This window comes from Salmo salar, chromosome 20, assembly GCF_965601325.2.
Source record: "Salmo salar chromosome 20, fSalSal1, whole genome shotgun sequence".
Taxonomy (NCBI): Eukaryota; Metazoa; Chordata; class Actinopteri; order Salmoniformes; family Salmonidae; genus Salmo; species Salmo salar.
Window position 1 is genome coordinate 70,301,563 of NC_138310.1, and position 19,465 is coordinate 70,321,027.

General features: G+C 45.7%; 1 pseudogene; it reads left to right on the top strand.

The window, feature by feature from the left end:
* The first annotated feature begins 4,935 nt into the window (after nt 1–4,935).
* On the top strand, nt 4,936–19,154 carry LOC123729186 (peroxisomal sarcosine oxidase-like; annotated as a pseudogene).
* Nucleotides 19,155–19,465: the final 311 nt, after the last annotated feature.

Below are 19,465 nucleotides of genomic sequence, written 5' to 3' on the forward strand. Positions count from 1 at the left end.
AGCTTCCTGCTTTCTCAGACCAGCAGTTTCATTTTCACAGGGCGCTGCAGAGCCTACAGCAAATCTGATCTGCACTGACATTCCTCATCCCCAAATAAAAGCTAAAGGGCAAAGTTCATCTGTAGTGTCCTGGACACAGCCTGGGGGCAAAACCACCACAGCATGCAGAAGGTACTTTGAGTACAGTTTTTACTCATTTCGAAGAACAATCTTCAAGAAGCCTTTTAAGTGGATCCCCTGGAACCTCGAATCAAGTTAACTATATCACTTCAGATTTAGGCCAGCATGAGGAAGCAGCTTCACAGACATGAACTATTAAGTGTTTTAGGTTATTTTCTATGTGATAAAGGGTTTCAAAGTAGAGGGAATTCAACACAATGTGTATCATGAACATAGCCTTGACATTTTCAACACAATTCCATTGAACAATAGAAATGACCTATGTATGTTACTGAATATTAAACTATCTTTTGTAGGATGATTCTGGGCTTTGTCCCCCTGTGTTTTTCATTAGTGAGTCTCTGCTTGTCTGGCAGCTCCAGAGGGAGAGATATCGACAGCTGTCCCTACCTCCCCCGTTGAGACCCAGGCTACCCAGAGATATGGTATTTAATGATGGAGTGTATACTATTCCAGAAAATGTTTCATGAATGCAGGTTTGAAACGGCTGGCTTAATAAATATTCCTAACGGACAAACAACATATTCCAAAATATAGTCATGTGTGTGTCTCTGTTGATGGCCATAATCATCAGCCTCTCGTGTATGACAGAGAATAAAGGTTGAACATTCTAAACAGTATTACAGAACAATCACTGTTACCAATATACATGATCAGCGTCAGGGCAGGTTGCATAATGGCAGATCACTGGTTTATAAATGCAAGGTCACACATTAACATGTGCACACACACAAACACACACACAAATATTACAGCCAAAAGCCCTTATCCAAGAGCACACTCCAGAAGCAAAGGTAATCCCGTTCTCCCTGAGTGATCATAAATCTATCTGTGCACCAAAGAGCAGAAATTAAATTGGCAGCAATAGGGCCATGGAGAGATGGAACCTTCCCCATCTAATCCTCAACCCATTCATGTACAGAGGAGAGGAGATGAGCACTCCAGTGGAATCATTAGCCCAACGGAGACATAAAGTAGGGGGAAGGGGGAATGATTTGGGTCAAACAGAACAGATGTATTCTGGGCGACATTTTAAAACATTTGCTCTGTCTACATTATGGTGTACCATCACATAGCCTATAAGACAACAAACTACCCCTGTTTGGTGCTTATATTCTCTTACCTCTACGGGCACAGCTACCAGCTGAAAGATACTCAGTCTGTGAGGCAAAGGGGGTAAAGCGCAAGCTATTTATTATTCATGGTTCTTCAGTTATTCATTAGACAGACCTGAGCCTCCTCCTGTAGTGTTGGCTTGGGCAATCATGAATTTATACACCAGGTACATTATATTTAAACATGACTTGAAATAAATAGCTGGCACTAAATGCCAGGTAAATAGCACTAGAATGGTACTTGAGGTTCTGACTGGTGCGGAATGTTATTTTTAAGCTTGACTTTTTCTAATATGGAGCTGTACTACATCTTGTTTTCCACCATTCTCTGGGCAACATCTATCCAGGTGACCAAATAGCAAAAATGGGGAGAAGTCTAGAAGCATGACAGTAGCCATACATTAAACATTTAGAGCTAACCCCAAAAGTTTAGCAAGCATTGATATTTTTTGTCTAAATTGTAAAGGTCGCAAAAAGCCAACCTGCACATTTTCTCTGGAAACTTGTAAGTGGAAAATGTGAACAGAGTTTACGTAATAGAGTAGCTCCCAACATCAAAGAAATGTTGACTGCAAATGTTTTCCCCTTGAGTCACTAAAACTTCTGCAACAACATCATCCTTATCCATTCAAACAGTTCCTGATGTTGAGAAATGTTAACAGAATGTCCTGACATTGCAGTTTGAAATGCTGCTAGCTGCAGGCAGAGCAGCAAGGGGAGCAGACTTTACAAAGTAAATATGCTGTTCATCATATTACAGCAAGGGGAGAGGCAGGACTGCTGTGCCTCGCTGGTGTCTCAGCGGCACTCCTCTGACTTGCGCTCGCAGGGAATAAACTTTCACTGCCGGCAGATGGTGATTTCAGTGTCCCAGTAAGGCTCTCCAGTCGTAAACAACAATCTGTCTCGTTTGTTTTTCTCTGCGGAGTTTAGCAGTCTAGCTACTCTCTGGCTGGGGAATAAGGCCTGGCTGGGAACAATCATGACAACCAGCGATGCCACGATGAGCAGGCGGTGTACACATGGTCAGGACACACAGGCCTCAACATTAAATAATAGCAGAGACACAGGTAATCTAGCATTTCAACATTGACCATATGGTAATATGATTATAGTGTGAATAGGGTTAAATGCAGATGGTTAATATAGTCTGTATAAATATACTGTAACGTCAGCAAGTCTCATCATAAAACATAAAAGATTTTTATCAGTCTAGCAGCAATCCACTGTGGGTGTGACAGTCATAAAGAAGAAGGATGTGCTCTCTGCCAGGTTAATGAAGTGTGATATGGCAGCCCAGATCTGTGGGGAGGCTCACATTTCCTCTGTGCATGACAGGGCAGAACAGTGGGGCTTGTGACAAGCTGACCCTCTGCAGGCCGGATGTGCCACAGGACCCATCTGCTCTGCCTGCTGTCCTGCCCACTGTCCACGCCACAGACCATAACCCTGTTACACACAGAGCCACCGCTATGGTCACCCCTCCGCCTCCTCCACCCACATCCCCAACCACCCTGTTACACACAGAGCCACCGCTATGGTCACCCCTCCGCCTCCTCCACCCACTTCCCCAACCACCCGTTACACACAGAACCACCGCTATGGTCACCCCTCCGCCTCCTCCATCCACATCCCCAACTACCCTGTTACACACAGAGCCACCGCTATGGTCACCCCTCCGCCTCCTCCACCCACATCCCCAACCACCCTGTTACACACAGAGCCACCGCTATGGTCACCCCTCCGCCTCCTCCACCCACATCCCCAACCACCCTGTTACACACAGAGCCACCGCTATGGTCACCCCTCCGTCTCCTCCACCCACATCCCCAACCACCCTGTTACACACAGAGCCACCGCTATGGTCACCCCTCCACCCATCACTCTCCTCCTATACTCATCCCTCCATCTTTTCACTTCCTAAAGCTGTTCTTAATGTACAGGTTGCAGATATATGGTAATAACAGGCTAATAACACCCTCAATAGCTCTAACGCCATCCAACTCATGACCAAGTTGGTGACTATTTTATCACCAGTAGGTTAACTATTTCATGCGCTTAAACATGAGAGGGGATCGATATCAGTTTCAACAGGTCTCATCATATCACAGTGCAGGAGATTGAGATTAGTATATTTGAGATGAAAGTCTTTATTCCAAAAAGTGTGTTGAAAAGAAGATACTTTTGGTCAAAAGTGTCAGGGTGTGAGTTTGCAGGGGAGAATGTGCTGGGTGCTGTTGTGTGTTTAAATGAGATTGTGCCTCACCTCGGTGCCATGGTCCCTATATTCTCCTGTCTGTCTGTCTGTCTGTCTGTCTGTCTGTCTGTCTGTCTGTCTGTCTGTCTGTCTGTCTGTCTGTCTGTCTGTCTGTCTGTCTGTCTGTCTGTCTGTCTGTCTGTCTGTCTGTCTGTCTGTCTGTCTGTCTGTCTGTCTGTCTGTCTGTCTGTCTGTCTGTCTGTCTGTCTGTCTGTCTGTCTGTCTGTCTGTCTGTCTGTCTGTCTGTCTGTCTGTCTGTCTGTGGTTGATGGGGATGAGCTATCTGTGTGCTGATCGATTGCAAATGAGAGCCATTCAGAGGGAAACGCGCCATCTGTCCACGGAGTGTGAGAGAGAGAGAGGGGGAGGGAGGGGGAGGGAGGGAAAATCAATGAGCTGTTTGAGTCTCCTCTCAATACATGTCACAGCCAGACCAATTCTAAGCTGCCGAATGGGAGGTTGTGTGCATTTACAAATATGATTCTCAGATAGCAGGCGGCACGAAGCCTAGCGGTTGGGCCAGTAACCAAAAGGTCGCTAGTTTGAATACCTGAGCTGACAAAGTGACAAATCTGTCAATGTGCCCTTGAGCAAGGCACTTTGGCTGACCCTGTTGCCATATTGCCACTATGGCTGACCCTGTAAAACAACACATTTCACTGCACCTAGCTGGTGTATGTGGCAATAAAACACATTTTCTGTTGTTATTTTAGGATGCCAAATTGGTCAGGAGGTGACTATGTCAAAAATAAAGTTGTGAATTCTGGAAATGAAGTAAGCTAATGAAAAAAGACATACACACAATTTGTTAGTGGCAGGTTGTTGGTTGAGTTGGAAGATAATATCGTTACTTTTACACTAACCCATAAAAGGAGTGCAATTATTGTAACCATAAGGACAATTGGAGCATGGAGGTGTCCTCATATAAAATTGGGAAGGGGGACCTCATATAACCATGGCAACTTGAACAGTATCAACCATCCTAGGATAGGATGATTGTGTTAGTCACTCACTCAGATATCATATTAACATGGCAAAAAAAAAAATGGCAGAACATTTCCTGTGAAAATGCAAAAGTTTCTCTCCAGCCCATGGCACAATGAGTAGAATTGCATGATTGATAAATTGATAAATCTTCTCTCCACCCCATGGCATAATATGTAGAATTGCAGCAAACTTGCTTTAAAACAGCAACATTTTCTCTATGCCTTTAGGGTCCCCAAAAGGCTAGGGAAAAATGGCCTGTGAATATGAAAATGGCAACTCCAACTCTGTTTCTGAATTCCTTGTTCCTCAGTTTGTCCTGCCGCACTCTCGTGGCAGCTCTCATGGCCAGGCATGCATCATCCGCAGGGCCTATGACGAGGACTACTACACCACATGATGGAGGAGTGCTATCAGCTCTGGTCTCAGCTGGAGAAAGAGGCCAACGTCAAGCTGTACAGGTGAGTGGCATAAGCAAAAGTATATGGTCTGTCTCAGTAGGGGGGCATCAGCGTTAATAGAACATTGTAAAAACGTTATACCAGAACACTAAGATTTGTCGCATTCAATGTGTTTTGCCAGTGTTCAAGCAGCAACTCAATCTGTGAGCTATAGATGGATGACTTTCTCATTACCTCGCACGTCACTGAATCACCCCAGACAGCTCCCTGCCTGCCTTTGAATGTGGAACAGGGATTTTTCAGCTCAATAAACCCCAATTCTCATTCCCAGAGCGAGGAGGGTTTGTTCTTGTAAATACTACAGCAGGATCAAAGTTAGAGCCAGACAGTCAGAGCCTTTAACCTCTGCCTCCCCACCGAAAGCTTCCCTGAAACATTGTCTAAGTTTTAAACCCCTTTTGGTTGTCAGTATCAGTCAGCTGCATAACACATTGATCATTATACTGTTAGATGACTGATGAATCAATCACCAGTCTCCTACCCCACCCATGTTATGTTCTCAAGGCAAGCATACAGTAGCTATGAAGCTCTCTCCCTCGGAGCAGCCGTCCACGGCAGATGACTGATCGGTCCCCACACTAAGGCCACCTGTGCCCTTGGGCTGGCTAAAACTGCAGCACAATGAGAAATATTGAGGCTATGGCTGCGTGAATCTTTCTGAGCAATGCTTTATGCCTCTGTTGTTTCTCAGCCCTGGGGATAGATGAGATGGGTTGGACGATAACCAAAAGCCCTATGGCTACAGGCTATTCTGTGTAGCGCTATGGCCACACACATACATTGCAACCAGAAAACCAGCATCACTCAGTCATCACATAGCGTGACATGGGTGGCATGGAAGCATGCATCATGTTTAAGACCTTACATGCACTCACGCTCTCACACACACAAACACACACCAACGCACACACACAATGGAGAGCGAGACACACTCGTAAAATGTTCTGATGAATGGGTAAGGCCGTTAGCAGGTGTTGCCCCATGCGTCATGTCCGTTGACAAATGTTGGAGCAGCCTTTAGAAAGCACTGTACTCATAGGGCAGACCATCCATCAACCATACTGCTTCATTAGGGCACCCTGTTTCAAAACCTTTCACTCTGAGACACTATCATTTTAGAACATATATTCTTCTCAGTGTACTCTGTTTACAAACTGTTGTTTCTTCAGATTGCCTTCATTAGATTAGATTGTAAAAGGCTGTGACCTTATTTACAGTAGACTTACAAATCAAATCAAAACCAAATCAAACTTTATTTGTCAAATGCGCCGAATACAACAAGTGTAGACCTTACCGTGAAATGCTTACTTACAAGCCCTTAACCAACAGTGCAGTTCAAGAAGAGTTAAGAAAATATTTACCGATAATGAGGCTATATACAGGGGGTACTGGTACCGAGTCAATGTGCGGGGGTACAGGTTAGTTGAGGTAATTTGTACATGTAGGTAGGGGGGAAGTGACTATGCATAGATAATAACAGCGAGTAGCAGCAGTGTAAAAACAAATGGAGAGGTGGGGGGGGGGTCAATGTAAATACTCCGGTGGCCATGAATGGAATACATGAATGGAATACATGAGTGGAATACTTGAATAGAATACTTGAATGGCAGTGGAGGCTGCTGAGGGGAGAACAGTTCATAATAATGACCAGAACGGAGCAAATGAATTGGCATCAAACATATAGAAACCATGTGTTTGATTTTATTTGACACCATTCCACCCATTCTGCTCCAGCCGTTACCACGAGCCTGTCCTCCCCAATTAAGGTGCCACCTACCTCCTGTAATGTGTGGCAAGCTGTTGATTTATTGACAAGGCTTTCTGTATGTTGTAGATGTTAAGGTTCAAACCACCTGGAAATGTGACGACTGGGTTTGAACCTGAATCTTCTATGTCTCACATCACAGGAGGTTGGTGGCACCTTAACTGGGGAGGACGGGCTCACAGTAATGACTGGTTATTCATCATGTGAGCATGGATCTCTGAACCCCAATGATTTTAACTTAGGGCTAGATTCAATCCATATCGCGGAAGATCCGCGTTATAGCGCAATTGAAATGTAAAGGTAAGTTCCGGTTGAGCCGACATAGGCAGCGTAAACCGTGAATGCAGTCTCCGTAACCGTGAATGAAGTCTCCGTAACCGTGAATGCAGTCTCCGTAACCGTGAATGCAGTCTCCGTAACCGTGAATGCAGTCTCCGTAAACGTGGAAACATTGCTTTTAAATTTGAATTGCGCAATTGTGCGGATCTTCCGTGATACAGATTGAATCCAGGCCTTAGTTTATCTTTATTTCCACAAATGAAATAAAGGCGGCACACGGAAAACGGTACAGGTAAGATGCTGTATGCTGACTGCACACTCAAAACGGTACAGGTAAGATGCTGTATGCTGACCGCACACTCAAAACGGTACAGGTAAGATGCTGTATGCTGACTGCTGACCACACACTCAAAACGGTACAGGTAAGATGCTGTATGCTGACCGCACACTCAAAACGGTACAGGTAAGATGCTGTATGCTGACCGCACACTCAAAACGGTACAGGTAAGATGCTGTGTGCTGACCGCACACTCAAAACGGTACAGGTAAGATGCTGTATGCTGACCGCACACTCAAAACGGTACAGGTAAGATGCTGTGTGCTGACCGCACACTCAAAACGGTACAGGTAAGATGCTGTATGCTGACCGCTCACTCAAAACGGTACAGGTAAGATGCTGTGTGCTGACCGCACACTCAAAACGGTACAGGTAAGATGCTGTATGCTGACCGCACACTCAAAACGGTACAGGTAAGATGCTGTATGCTGACCGCACACTCAAAACGGTACAGGTAAGATGCTGTATGCTGACTGCACACTCAAAACGGTACAGGTAAGATGCTGTATGCTGACTGCACACTCAAAACGGTACAGGTAAGATGCTGTGTGCTGACCGCACACTCAAAACGGTACAGGTAAGATGCTGTATGCTGACCGCACACTCAAAACGGTACAGGTAAGATGCTGTGTGCTGACCGCACACTCAAAACGGTACAGGTAAGATGCTGTATGCTGACCGCACACTCACAACGGTACAGGTAAGATGCTGTATTCTGACCGCACACTCAAAACGGTACAGGTAAGATGCTGTATGCTGACTGCACACTCAAAACGGTACAGGTAAGATGCTGTATGCTGACTGCACACTCAAAACGGTACAGGTAAGATGCTGTGTGCTGACCGCACACTCAAAACGGTACAGGTAAGATGCTGTATGCTGACCGCACACTCAAAACGGTACAGGTAAGATGCTGTGTGCTGACCGCACACTCAAAACGGTACAGGTAAGATGCTGTATGCTGACCGCACACTCACAACGGTACAGGTAAGATGCTGTGTGCTGACCGCACACTCAAAACGGTACAGGTAAGATGCTGTATGCTGACCGCACACTCAAAACGGTACAGGTAAGATGCTGTATGCTGACCGCACACTCAAAACGGTACAGGTAAGATGCTGTATGCTGACCGCACACTCAAAACGGTACAGGTAAGATGCTGTATGCTGACCGCACACTCAAAACGGTACAGGTAAGATGCTGTATTCTGACCGCACACTCAAAACGGTACAGGTAAGATGCTGTATGCTGACCGCACACTCACAACGGTACAGGTAAGATGCTGTGTGCTGACCGCACACTCAAAACGGTACAGGTAAGATGCTGTATGCTGACCGCACACTCAAAACGGTACAGGTAAGATGCTGTATGCTGACTGCTGACTGCACACTCAAAACGGTACAGGTAAGATGCTGTATGCTGACCGCACACTCAAAACGGTACAGGTAAGATGCTGTATGCTGACTGCACATTCAAAACGGTACAGGTAAGATGCTGTATGCTGACTGCTGACTGCACACTCAAAAATGTACAGGTAAGATGCTGTATGCTGACAGCACACTCAAAACGGTACAGGTAAGATGCTGTATGCTGACCGCACACTCAAAACGGTACAGGTAAGATGCTGTATGCTGACTGCACATTCAAAACGGTACAGGTAAGATGCTGACTGCTGACTGCACACTCAAAACGGTACAGGTAAGATGCTGTATGCTGACCGCACACTCAAAACGGTACAGGTAAGATGCTGTATGCTGACTGCTGACTGCACACTCAAAACGGTACAGGTAAGATCCTGTATGCTGACTGCACATTCAAAACGGTACAGGTAAGATGCTGTATGCTGACTGCTGACCGCACACTCAAAACGGTACAGGTAAGATGCTGTATGCTGACCGCACACTCACAACGGTACAGGTAAGATGCTGTGTGCTGACCGCACACTCAAAACGGTACAGGTAAGATGCTGTATGCTGACCGCACACTCAAAACGGTACAGGTAAGATGCTGTATGCTGACCGCACACTCAAAACGGTACAGGTAAGATGCTGTGTGCTGACCGCATACTCAAAACGGTACAGGTAAGATGCTGTATGCTGACCGCACACTCAAAACGGTACAGGTAAGATGCTGTATGCTGACTGCACATTCAAAACGGTACAGGTAAGATGCTGTATGCTGACTGCTGACTGCACACTCAAAACGGTACAGGTAAGATACTGTATGCTGACCGCACACTCAAAACGGTACAGGTAAGATGCTGTATGCTGACCGCACACTCAAAACGGTACAGGTAAGATGCTGTATGCTGACTGCACATTCAAAACGGTACAGGTAAGATGCTGTATGCTGACTGCTAACTGCACACTCAAAACGGTACAGGTAAGATGCTGTATGCTGACCGCACACTCAAAACGGTACAGGTAAGATGCTGTATGCTGACTGCTGACTGCACACTCAAAACGGTACAGGTAAGATGCTGTATGCTGACCGCACACTCAAAACGGTACAGGTAAGATGCTGTATGCTGACTGCTGACTGCACACTCAAAACGGTACAGGTAAGATGCTGTATGCTGACTGCACATTCAAAACGGTACAGGTAAGATGCTGTATGCTGACTGCTGACCGCACACTCAAAACGGTACAGGTAAGATGCTGTATGCTGACCGCACACTCACAACGGTACAGGTAAGATGCTGTGTGCTGACCGCACACTCAAAACGGTACAGGTAAGATGCTGTATGCTGACCGCACACTCAAAACGGTACAGGTAAGATGCTGTATGCTGACCGCACACTCAAAACGGTACAGGTAAGATGCTGTGTGCTGACCGCATACTCAAAACGGTACAGGTAAGATGCTGTATGCTGACCGCACACTCAAAACGGTACAGGTAAGATGCTGTATGCTGACCGCACACTCAAAACGGTACAGGTAAGATGCTGTATGCTGACTGCTGACTGCACACTCAAAACGGTACAGGTAAGATGTTGTATGCTGACCGCACACTCAAAACGGTACAGGTAAGATGCTGTGTGCTGACCGCACACTCATAACGGTACAGGTAAGATGCTGTATGCTGACCGCACACTCAAAACGGTACAGGTAAGATGCTGTATGCTGACTGCTGACTGCACACTCAAAACGGTACAGGTAAGATGCTGTATGCTGACCGCACACTCAAAACGGTACAGGTAAGATGCTGTATGCTGACTGCACATTCAAAACGGTACAGGTAAGATGCTGTATGCTGACTGCTGACTGCACACTCAAAACGGTACAGGTAAGATGCTGTATGCTGACCGCACACTCAAAACGGTACAGGTAAGATGCTGTATGCTGACCGCACACTCAAAACGGTACAGGTAAGATGCTGTATGCTGACTGCACATTCAAAACGGTACAGGTAAGATGCTGACTGCTGACTGCACACTCAAAACGGTACAGGTAAGATGCTGTATGCTGACCGCACACTCAAAACGGTACAGGTAAGATGCTGTATGCTGACTGCTGACTGCACACTCAAAACGGTACAGGTAAGATGCTGTATGCTGACTGCACATTCAAAACGGTACAGGTAAGATGCTGTATGCTGACTGCTGACCGCACACTCAAAACGGTACAGGTAAGATGCTGTATGCTGACCGCACACTCACAACGGTACAGGTAAGATGCTGTGTGCTGACCGCACACTCAAAACGGTACAGGTAAGATGCTGTATGCTGACCGCACACTCAAAACGGTACAGGTATGATGCTGTATGCTGACCGCACACTCAAAACGGTACAGGTAAGATGCTGTGTGCTGACCGCATACTCAAAACAGTACAGGTAAGATGCTGTATGCTGACCGCACACTCAAAACGGTACAGGTAAGATGCTGTATGCTGACTGCACATTCAAAACGGTACAGGTAAGATGCTGTATGCTGACTGCTGACTGCACACTCAAAACGGTACAGGTAAGATGCTGTATGCTGACCGCACACTCAAAACGGTACAGGTAAGATGCTGTATGCTGACCGCACACTCAAAACGGTACAGGTAAGATGCTGTATGCTGACTGCACATTCAAAACGGTACAGGTAAGATGCTGTATGCTGACTGCTGACTGCACACTCAAAACGGTACAGGTAAGATGCTGTATGCTGACCGCACACTCAAAACGGTACAGGTAAGATGCTGCATGCTGACTGCTGACTGCACACTCAAAACGGTACAGGTAAGATGCTGTATGCTGACCGCACACTCAAAACGGTACAGGTAAGATGCTGTATGCTGACTGCTGACTGCACACTCAAAACGGTACAGGTAAGATGCTGTATGCTGACTGCACATTCAAAACGGTACAGGTAAGATGCTGTATGCTGACTGCTGACCGCACACTCAAAACGGTACAGGTAAGATGCTGTATGCTGACCGCACACTCACAACGGTACAGGTAAGATGCTGTGTGCTGACCGCACACTCAAAACGGTACAGGTAAGATGCTGTATGCTGACCGCACACTCAAAACGGTACAGGTAAGATGCTGTATGCTGACCGCACACTCAAAACGGTACAGGTAAGATGCTGTGTGCTGACCGCATACTCAAAACGGTACAGGTAAGATGCTGTATGCTGACCGCACACTCAAAACGGTACAGGTAAGATGCTGTATGCTGACCGCACACTCAAAACGGTACAGGTAAGATGCTGTATGCTGACTGCTGACTGCACACTCAAAACGGTACAGGTAAGATGTTGTATGCTGACCGCACACTCAAAACGGTACAGGTAAGATGCTGTATGCTGACTGCACACTGAAAACGGTACAGGTAAGATGCTGTATGCTGACCGCACACTCAAAACGATACAGGTAAGATGCTGTGTGCTGACTGCACACTCAAAGCGTTACAGGTAAGATGCTGTATGCTGACCGCACACTCAAAACGGTACAGGTAAGATGCTGTATGCTGACCGCACACTCAAAACGGTACAGGTAAGATGCTGTATGCTGACCGCACACTCAAAACGGTACAGGTAAGATGCTGTATGCTGACTGCACATTCAAAATGGTACAGGTAAGATGCTGTATGCTGACTGCTGACCACACACTCAAAACGGTACAGGTAAGATGCTGTATGCTGACCGCACACTCAAAACGGTACAGGTAAGATGCTGTATGCTGACCGCACACTCAAAACGGTACAGGTAAGATGCTGTATGCTGACCGCACACTCAAAACGGTACAGGTAAGATGCTGTATGCTGACCGCACACACAAAACGGTACAGGTAAGATGCTGTATGCTGACTGCACATTCAAAACGGTACAGGTAAGATGCTGTATGCTGACCACACACTCAAAACGGTACAGGTAAGATGCTGTATGCTGACTGCACACTCAAAATTTTACAGGTAAAAATTACAAACAGTTTGATATGTATTGCTTACAAATCTGTAAAAGGCATTCTGGATTATGTTTGCACCCTAGAAGAGGTCATTATTACTAGATGCTGTTAATTGATTGGCCTTGCACCTTTAACTCACATTGTCTCAGTGCTGCTTCTAGGGTGTGATAAGACCTCCATAAAGTACAGCTTTCCCTTTCCTTTAGTGCTGTCCTGATAATCCTTTACAATCCCCAATGAGTGTCAGACTCTGTAATGATCATTCATTAGTGTTAATCAGCAGCTAGGTAATTAGCCATTATGTACTGACCACTAATTAGGAAATACTTGATGGCTTGTACACACAATTTGGGAATACTGTATATGGCGTGAGGGAGACAAATAGACAATGTTAGGCCAGGGTGTGACTAGGGGGGCATTCTATGTCCTGATTTCTATGTTTTTGTATTTCTTTGTTTTGGCCTGGTATGGCTCTCAATCAGGGACAGCGGTACATCGTTGGGAGCCATACTTAGGCAGCCTGTTTTCCTTTGGGTTTGTGGGTGGTTATTTTCTGTTTCGTGAGTATTACCTGACAGAACTGTTTGGCTGTCGTTTTTTGTTCTTTTGTTTAAGTGTTCACCTGAAATAAATACATGATGAGCACTATCCACGCTGCGCCTTGGTCTACTCTTTCAGACGGCCGTTACAGATATAATAAATACCATCATGAACACGTACCACGCTGCGCCTTGGTCTACTCTTTCAGACGGCCGTTACAGATATAATAAATACCATCATGAACACGTACCACGCTGCGCCTTGGTCTACTCTTTCAGATGGCCGTTACAGATATAATAAATACCATCATGAACACGTACCACGCTGCGCCTTGGTCTACTCTTTCAGACGGCCGTTACAGATATAATAAATACCATCATGAACACGTACCACGCTGCGCCTTGGTCTACTCTTTCAGACGGCCGTTACAGATATAATAAATACCATCATGAACACGTACCACGCTGCGCCTTGGTCTACTCTTTCAGACGGCCGTTACAGATATAATAAATATCATCATGAACACGTACCACGCTGCGCCTTGGTCTACTCTTTCAGACGGCCGTTACAGATATAATAAATACCATCATGAACACGTACCACGCTGCGCCTTGGTCTACTCTTTCAGACGGCCGTTACAGATATAATAAATACCATCATGAACACGTACCACGCTGCGCCTTGGTCTACTCTTTCAGACGGCCGTTACAGATATAATAAATACCATCATGAACACGTACCACGCTGCGCCTTGGTCTACTCTTTCAGACGGCCGTTACAGATATAATAAATGCCATCATGAACACGTACCACGCTGCGCCTTGGTCTACTCTTTCAGACGGCCGTTACAGATATAATAAATACCATCATGAACACGTACCACGCTGCGCCTTGGTCTACTCTTTCAGACGGCCGTTACAGATATAATAAATACCATCATGAACACGTACCACGCTGCGCCTTGGTCTACTCTTTCTTCCAAAGACAACCGTTACAGACAAAGAACATATGAACTGAACAATGTCATATAGCTCTCATATACCATATTTAATTCATATGCCTCGGTACACATACTACAATGAGAAAAGTAGTATTTTTCAACAATGATAACAACCTACACAGGAATTTTTTATAGCATTGAATTAAGTTTATTCAGAAATTGGCAATAATACCCCTGTAGCTCAGTTGGTAGAGCATGGCGCTTGCAACGCCAGGGTTGTGGGTTTGATTCCCACGGGGGGTCAGTATTTAAAAATGTAATAAATGTATGCACTCTACTGTAAGTCGCTCTGGATAAGAGTGTCTGCTAAATGACTAAAATGTAAAATGAGAAATAAAGCACTGGAGAGAAACAGCCTAAAAAGACCATCTGAAGCGCTTTATTATTTTACTGCTGCCTCGGAACAATTATCCTGTCTTGTATTGATTGAACAGATTTGTCCTCTCTGTTGTGCCGATCAAGCATAAAGCATACATTACAGCTTGTCATTAGTCGTGATAATAGATGTGTCTATAGCCGCCAAGATTACCACCATGCATTCTCACTCTGTCTAGTTTCATAACATCCTATCATTCTGTCTCACAATCTGCCAGCATCAATCATTTTCTCCTTGATGTTTTGTGTCTTTGAGAGTTTGCACATGTGCATAACCTTGAGTGTTTTTCCAATATACGTGTGTTAACTGTGTGGTTATGAACAAACTACTCTCACAAGCCAAGGTTTCTTATATCTCAGCCATGTTAATACCTCTAACTGGACTTCCAGCATCAACAGTAGTTCTGGGACAGACTGGTGTAGATGTCCAGCTTGGCTCTGTCAGACCCAGCTGTTACCCTGCGGCGACAGACTACCCTTCTCTGACTGTATCATTCTGAGCCTCCTTGACCTTGTGCCTTTATACACAGAGACTTCTAGACAACTCCACCATTCTGCACAATAACTCGCCTGTCACAATGCCTTGGATGCTTATGTATACTGTAAACTTCACTTGCATTTTCATTTATTTATACGTTACCTGATTGATACTATTCGTCTTTAGTTCCAAAGGTTCCTCTGTGTCAGTTTGGTCTCATTCATTTTGAACACACCTTGCGTACCTCACACTACAGTAACCGTTCTCTCTCTCCATCACCAGGGACAGTTCCAAAAACTGGATTAAGGATGGACAGAAGGTGATTGACATCACACCGGCTCTGTGGTAACCGTGACGACAGTCAGCGGGGTATACAGAGCTATGAGCTTGGTGATCACAGCTGGACATCACAGCCAACATCCTGCTGTCCCACACAGGCCTTCAGCTACCACTGCAGGTAGGCTACTCACTGTAGAACCAGTCAACTCACTACCTCTAACATGAGCTCACACTCTAAGGCACTCCAGTGGAATGCAGTCCACTACTGTCACACCAGGCATACTATGATATGCTCCATATCTTTGATATGGTCAAACCGCACTGTCACACATGTTATGCACTAAAACACAAATAGACAGTATGGCACTTGCAATCAAGCTTTACGTGCATGTATTTGACAACACAAGATTTAAGAAAGGATTTAAAGCAGAAAGGATTTAAAGCTCTATTCCAGAGTTCAGCATGCAACCATAAAACCCATACCCCATCACATCATTAATGTCAGTAGATAACATAGGCAACATTTTGTCCAACCTCAGGTTGAAAAACAAGTCCAATCTCCCTAAATATAGCCTCCCTCCCCCAGGTTATAAGCAGGGGTCGATGACTCGCCATAGCTCTGGTTGTTTCACAGCAAACCAAGAGGGAGAGTCTGCAGCCCAGTGATGGAACACTCTGTCTACTATGATGGATAAACAAAACAACCATTCCCATCTTTTACACAGGGTGCTAGGGAGGGATCGAGCCAAGCAATCTCAGAATATGTCACCCACCCAAAAGAAAAGCTGATGAAATACTGGGCGTTATTTAAGTAGAGAATTGGAGTTTGTATTGAAATTGCATTATTTAGGATAGCGAGACGGGCCCGTGGAAGCCATGCCTGAGTGAGTACATAGAAAAAGTATGAGGTATGAGTTCGCCTCAAATACTGCTCTCTCTCTCTCTCTCTCTCTCTCTCTCTCTCTCTCTCTCTCTCTCTCTCTCTCTCTCTCTCTCTCTACTGAATTTTGATGGTCCCCAGAATGAGACGGCTGCCTGTAACTTCATTAAACTGAAAGCTAGCGTACATTGTATCCTTATTACCAAGTGCTGGGAAGATGTGATTTGTATGAGTGTGTACACATTGGATTAGATACAACAATGGTAATGGGTAACTAGAGGGAGGTGAGGTGGTAGGAGTGGAGAGAGGGAAACAAGTGCAAGGATCTTCTTTAATCAAATCCCTGCACCCGTCTGTCTCTGTCTGTCTGTCTGTCTGTCTGTCTGTCTGTCTGTCTGTCTGTCTGTCTGTCTGTCTGTCTGTCTGTCTGTCTGTCTGTCTGTCTGTCTGTCTGTCTGTCTGTCTGTCTGTCTGTCTGTCTGTCTGTCTGTCTGTCTGTCTGTCTGTCTGTCGCTCCCCTAGTTAACTAGGTGATAAAGATGAGCGTGTGCTACTGGAGGGAGAAGGTCCCTGGCTCCTACAACGTCCAGCACCGCTTCATCCAGCTGGAGTCAGAGGAGGCCAAGAATCTACTGCCTCCCGTCCAATGAGTACCCAGGCCTGATGAAGGTTTGGGCTTGTAGATACCATAATGTTCCACACAGGATTCAGTGATGCATTTGCTTTAGGTCTCAAGCAAGGTTACTAACCACACAAGCATAGTTCACCAAACCACCTCCATTACACTAGTCTTATTGTGTCGAATTGAAAAAGAAATACATTAACCAGAAGTAGGGCAGCAACACTGTCTGCCTCCAGAGTTCTCCAACACTTCCGGATACGCAATCACAGCAGAATTCTGACTGTGTTGCGCTTCCATTTTCTATTCCATCTCTATTTTGAGCATGATGGCGAGCCAACAGGAGTTGGGAGAGTAATCGCAGCACACGCATGCAAAGGAGATGGACAGATGGCTGTGCCTCATCACATTATTCACTCTGTGGTGTAGTCAACAGTGCTTTGTAACCAATGTACTGTAGATAGATGGCTAATGCTTGGGTCAGGCTAAAGCATTTTATTTACCTTTCAAAAGAAAATGTTGCCACACTTAATTATCTTTCAAAATAACACTTCATAGAACATTGCATTTACATGACATAGACGTTATACTGTTCTGCCTACAGTCGATGTTCCTGGTAAGTGCTCTCAGACTCTAATTAAGTTCAATATAGTTTTTTTACATAAAAGGTCAGTTGATGTTGTTTTTGATCTCTGTTTGAAGATTTGATACCACACGGGTCCTGAGACGGACCTTGACAAGAGGAACAGACAGATGGACCTTGACAAGAGGAACAGACAGACGGACCTTGACAAGAGGAATAGACAGACGGACCTTGACAAGAGGAACAGACAGACGGACCTTGACAAGAGGAATAGACAGACGGACCTTGACAAGAGGAACAGACAGACGGACCTTGACAAGAGGGACAGACAGACGGACCTTGACAAGAGGAACAGACAGACGGACCTTGACAAGAGGAATAGACAGACGGACCTTGACAAGAGGAACAGACAGACGGACCTTGACAAGAGGAACAGACAGACGGACCTTGACAAGAGGAACAGACAGACGGACCTTGACAAGAGGAACAGACAGACGGACCTTGACAAGAGGAATAGACAGACGGACCTTGACAAGAGGAACAGACAGACGGACCTTGACAAGAGGAATAGACAGACGGACCTTGACAAGAGGAATAGACAGACAGACCTTGACAAGAGGAACAGACAGACGGACCTTGACAAGAGGAACAGACAGACGGACCTTGACAAGAGGAATAGACAGACGGACCTTGACAAGAGGAACAGACAGACGGACCTTGACAAGAGGAACAGACAGACGGACCTTGACAAGAGGAACAGACAGACGGACCTTGACAAGAGGAACAGACAGACGGACCTTGACAAGAGGGACAGACAGATGGACCTTGACAAGAGGAACAGACAGACGGACCTTGACAAGAGGGACAGACAGATGGACCTTGACAAGAGGAACAGACAGACGGACCTTGACAAGAGGAACAGACAGACGGACCTTGACAAGAGGAACAGACAGACGGACCTTGACAAGAGGAACAGACAGACGGACCTTGACAAGAGGAACAGACAGACGGACCTTGACAAGAGGAATAGACAGACGGACCTTGACAAGAGGAACAGACAGACGGACCTTGACAAGAGGAACAGACAAACGGACCTTGACAAGAGGAACAGACAGACGGACCTTGACAAGAGGAACAGACAGACGGACCTTGACAAGAGGAACAGACAAACGGACCTTGACAAGAGGAACAGACAGACGGACCTTGACAAGAGGAACAGACAGACGGACCTTGACAAGAGGAACAGACAGACGGACGGGGGGACATAGACATCCTACAGCACTACATCACCCGCTGCTTCCCTGCCTGGTGCCCATCCCTGCTGTGGTGGAGAGCTGCATGTACACAGTGAGTATTAATACTCTCAGACCTGCATGTACACAGTGCGTATTAATACTCTCAGAGCTGCATGTACACAGTGTGTATTAATACTCTCAGAGCTGCATGTACACAGTGAGTATTGATACTCTCAGAGCTGCATGTACACAGTGAGTATTAATATTCTCAGAGCTGCATGTACACAGTGCATATGAATACTCTCAGAGCTGCATGTACAAAGCGAGTATTGATACTCTCAGAGCTGCATGTACACAGTGCGTATTAATACTCTCAGAGCTGCATGTACACAGTGAGTATTAATACTCCCAGAGCTGCATGTACACAGTGCGTATTAATACTCTCAGAGCTGCATGTACACAGCGAGTATTAATACACGCAGAGCTGCATGTACACAGTGAGTATTAATACTCTCAGAGCTGCATGTGCGGGCGAGTATTGATACTCTCAGAGCTGCATGTGCACAGTGAGTATTGCCAGTCTCAGAGAAGCATGTACACAGTGAGTATTAATACTCTCAGAGCTGCATGTACACAGTGAGTATTAATATTTTCAGAGCTGCATGTACACAGTGCGTATTAATACTCTCAGAGCTGCATGTACACAG